Here is a 5,039-nt window from a genome sequence, read left to right as displayed (position 1 = left end):
GTGGGAGATGAATGGTCTTACTACTAATACAAATAAATGCCAATGGATGTTAGTCCTAATATAGAGGTGATGCAATGCAAATAAATTGCCTCCTATGAGAATATAAAAAAAGGTGGAACCAACCATAAGCATTTGCTCTGATCTTTTTGCTTCTTGCCGTATTGCCACCAGGGCAACTGCCGCAGCAGCCGATTCGGCCTCCTTTTTTGTAGCATAGTCTTGCAGACCTCCAAATGTCCGCCCATCTATGGTCACTGTTGACTTGAAGATAGGTTCATGATGTGGACCACTCTGAGTGGTGTTATACAAAGGTAAATCTTTGCGTAGTTCTTGAGCATAATTTCGCAACTGTGACTTGTAAGGAAGATGCATTTCTGCAATAGATAAATTAGTGAGTACCACGAATATAGAAGAAACATGTGTGAAAGAACATCATGACCATTTTTAGTTGCAGGAATAAAAGATGACAATGGCATGATAGACACAAAAAAATTCAATCAATTTTTATTACTAGGGGCATTTGTATAACTACATAGGTAGTAAAGGCCAATCAAGAGAACAGGAAAAAAAATTCAATAGCCAATAGCCCAATAAGCTATCCATTTCTCCCAGATGAGAAGGCAAGAAAACTAATTCAACTAATGTGGACATGAACTTCCCGGCAAAAAACTAATGTGGACATGAACTGCTGCTAGAATGCACTTTCTTCAATATTGTTCTACTAGAGCTGCTGTTATGTTTTTGTGGTGCGTTACAGGTAGTATATGATATCGTGGCTGATCCATTATGTGGTTTCCTTTGGCAATGCACTCTTCTCTCAAGATGCAGGCGGACGCCGACGCCCACGCCGCAAAAAATAGCTAAACGGCCTCGCGGACAAGCCGCAAAAATTAAGTGGGCTTGGCGGACTTGTCCTGCCAGGTCTGCTATGTCGGCGTAGCCTGAGAGAGCGCAGTGAAAGAAACCAAGTGAACCTTGTCCCGTTCGTTGGCAGCAGATAGGGCACGCCGCCGCAACGAAAGATCTTCTCCTAGTAGTGATATCATCATCGACGATGTGCCATTGAAGTGGTGGTCTGCAAACGCTCGGCAACGTAACCCACTTATATGTATAGACTATAGCTTGAATCTGGATGTACTTTTAACAAGTCCATCTTCCTGTGATCTTTCTTGTCCAGCATGACGAGGCCCAACCAGTCATGGCGGATCAGGTTCTTGGGAGTCTGCTTCGGCAGCTGACTGAGAAGCAGCGATGGCGCATACATCTGACGCTAGCCAGAGCCCTAGGATCTTGAACTAACCGGATCTAGCTAGCTAAGGCGCATACATACTGGAAAATAGCTGCAGAGGGGCGGAGAGCAGCGACGGCGCATGCATCTGGCGCTAACCGGAGCCCTAAAATCTTGAACAATTAAACTAGATTTAATTAGCTAGCTAGAGCGTACACATACTCACCGGGCAGTAGTTGCGGAGGGGCGGGGAGGTGCTCCAACGCTGCCCTGGCGGCGAGGTCCTGCGCCTAGAGAAGCGTGCGGGATCCGGACGCCGGCGAGCTGAACTCAGCGCCGCCGACGGCAACGGTGGAATGGAAGGTAGGCGCGTGGTCAGGGCCCTCGCGCCGGTCGGTGTACACCGGCGCCGCCCACCGGCGCCGCTGCCATAGATTATTCAGACTGGCCTTGTACATCGTCGATGGCGTCGCGTAGGAGCGGGCTGGATCGGAAGGTGGGATTTCTCGGCGCTCGCTTCCGGCTGGCGTCGTGTGCACTTCCGCGTTTCTTTGATTTGGAAGTTTGCTGACACCTTTGCAGAGGGTGTCGTTCACTGTTGAATGCAGGTTGGGGGCTGTCAATTCAAATTAATGCTGTAATAATGGAATTCTTTTATTTTTGGCGTTTCCCATTTTTAATGCTTTCCTTTTAACACTTCCAAATACGTATCTCAGTACTGGCTTCCGGAACTTCCCCGTCCAGCTCAACAATTTTTAAAATTTCGTGACCTTCAATGGACAGGAATATTTTTTGGGACATGGTTCCACACACGCACCCGTTATGAATAGTATATTCAGGAAAAAAACTGGATTTTTTTTGAAAAAATCCAAACTTTTTTAGCATACATGGTCAACCACTCTACTTGCACATGACATTTCACAATGAAATGACACACATTGCATTAAGCTCAAAAATGACAAAATCAAAGTTATATTTGAGCGTGTAAACTTTTCCCTCTCCCTCCTGGGCCGCTCGTGCGGGCGGCTCCGAAGGCAAAACCTATCCCCACAAGTCCATCCTTCCCGTGATCCCACCCGCCGGCATCGGCGGTGGTGGCGGCGCCCGGCCGTCAAAGGCGGCTGGTGCATGTGGTCGGCATGCCCCAATGGGCCACCCACATGCGAGGGAGCGGCGTCAAGTGGGCGGCGCGGGGATTCTTTTCGATGTCGCGTCGCACGGCGGTGAGCACTTGGAGCGGTGGAGCATGGCTGTGAACTCACGGTAGAGGTACTGGCACGCGCTGGTCCTTCGGGAGGCGTCGGCTTGTACTTTGGCAATGGCGGCGTGGATGGGCTACAATTGCAATAGTGCAACGGCGCTCGGCAAGGTGATGCGACGCGAGCGGCAGCCGGGCGGTGGCTGCGGTGCAGTGGTGCCATTGGTGATGCAGCGATGCCGATGTCGTAGACGGAAACTCCGGCTTGGGAGCAGGAGGCTGCGGCACGGACCGGATCTAGGTCCATCTTGGACCTGGTCTAGGTCCCAATGGTGCAGTCGCAGCGAGACTGCCCGACTGAGTGGCATGACTAGTTGCTTCTTGTGGTGACGGCAGCCTTGGCTGCGCTGGATATGGAGATTGGGCTGGTGTTGTTGTTTCTCGGTCATGCAGGAGGTGGAAGATGGCCTGCATTTCCTCTATCGTGTGGGCTGTCGCTATTCCATGACATTATGGTAACGATGGCGAGGTGCTACGGCGGCGGCGGAGTGACCCAACATGGACAGTATCGCCACAATCCGATGGGGAGGGTGGGAGGTGTGCAATGTTATTGATCAAAATCTCGTCTATCTTCTGTCGCAGTTGGCAGCGACGACGCCAGGGGTGTCATTCCCCTCCTTGGAGGCGTCACTAAGGTGTCTTGGCATCTCCCCCTCCTTGCTTGGGTTGTTATCTCTGGGTGAAAGACTATGTAAGTTGCCGGATTGGTGACAAGGGCGTCTTGGCATTGTTACTTTGTTGGGAGCATCGTGTGTGGAGACATGCCATGCAGATTGCGTGTTGTGGTTCTCTAGTAGTGCTTGCTGCTGGTCTGATCGAGCTGATCTTCATGGGCGCTATGTATGCAGCTGCCGGTGTGTCCAGGACGATTGCGTTCTCGGGTCTGACTGAGTCCACTACCCACCTGTCGTCTCCTCTTAGGCATTCAAGAGTGGTTGGTGCGTCGACTAGAAAAGTTTGGTTGAAATTGTTGCTCTTCGAGGTGACCGGTGTTGGTTGAGATGCGGCTTGATGATCTTTTTAGGGCATGCCCTATGCGTTGTGTTTGCAATAGTTGTGGTGGCTAATATTTTGATTAACTGGTGTGTGTGGAGGTTCAACTACACTTGTTGTTCACATCAAATTTTAGTCTCTTGTACTTTTCTTCTGCCTTCTATAAAAATTATGGTATGCCTAAGCGTACTCTCGAAAAAATCTATATTTGAAAACACTGTTTGAAAGAATAGTAAAATCAGATTGGATTTTCTTCACCGCAGAATAACCCGGTTTCACTCTTTCATGAATCTTCATAGCGAGTAGAATGGTTGAGGAAGTTTGATACCCCAAACTGATCTTACTATTCTTGCAAACAGCATATTCTAAATAAAAGTTGTATTTGAAAATACTGTTTGATAGAATAGCAAGACCGGATTGGATTTTCTTCACTATGGAACAACCTGGTACTATTCCTTCACGAAACTTCATATGCGAGTAGAATGGTCGACCAAGTTTCATACCCAAAATTTGAGAAATTTTTTATTTTTCTAGTTTTTTTAATTTTACTATTCACGATGGATGCGCGTGGAACCATGTTCACCTGTGTATTTTTGACTCTGTTGGAAAAGGCAACTCCGAGGAGGTACTTAGGCATGCTTAAGCGCTAGGCAATGACCAAACGCCTCGCCTAATAGATAAGTGGAACTCTAGGCATGGTAAGCAAGAAATTGTTCGCTCAAGTGATAAATCATGCCATGTCGCACCAACAGACCAAATTGGGCATCTTCCAAGTTCCAATTACAATAGCTAGTAGTTTACTCACGTATATTCTCTAAATCGATATTGATACACTTATAATATTCCAAGTACAACCTGACAGTAAAAATTGTATGTCCACCTCCGCTGGACACCACAATCGTTTTGCGTAGAAACTCTTGTTTTGGCCTTTGCTGATCTTACTTAGCATCAATGAAACTATTGTTTTGGCCTTTGCTGATCTTACTTAGCATCAATGAAATTGTGTCATTAGTTGTTGAAGATGTTGTCTCTATACTGGTGGGCTTCATTGGCTGGTCATAGCACTCATGATGAAAATCCTTGTTATCTCTGTCTCGAGCCGGACATGACGGTGGCAGTGCGTTATCCCTTCTTGAAGGTGTTTCTGCTGAATAAGTCGACTTAGTTATAAGTATTTTGTAAAATAAATTCATGTCTTGCAATGGTTTTGACATAGTTGTGTATGTCTTGTACTGTGCCTATTTATAAGGCCTCGTTGGCTTTATCAACTTTAAAAAAATATGATGGTAAGCATATGAGAATGCAGAGGCAGGGAGGCTTGTCCTTCCTTTTTGGAAAAAAAATCTACTAACTAAGTATATGCACTATAATTCCTTCAAAAATGTAGCCATATAAAACTTAAGTATTGCACTACCTGGGAATTAATACTAAAATTTATAAATAGATTGTTTTTCTCAGCTAGTACATAAAACACAGTATTGGAGCTATACTATGTTTTAAAAAATAATGTTGTTTGTTGATGCCAAACACATCAATGTGTTTGAAAATGTGATTTCCTTT

This window comes from Triticum aestivum, chromosome 3B, assembly GCF_018294505.1.
Source record: "Triticum aestivum cultivar Chinese Spring chromosome 3B, IWGSC CS RefSeq v2.1, whole genome shotgun sequence".
Taxonomy (NCBI): domain Eukaryota; kingdom Viridiplantae; phylum Streptophyta; class Magnoliopsida; order Poales; family Poaceae; genus Triticum; species Triticum aestivum.
The sequence above is the reverse complement of the archived record's forward strand: the minus strand, read 5'-3'. Positions refer to the sequence as shown.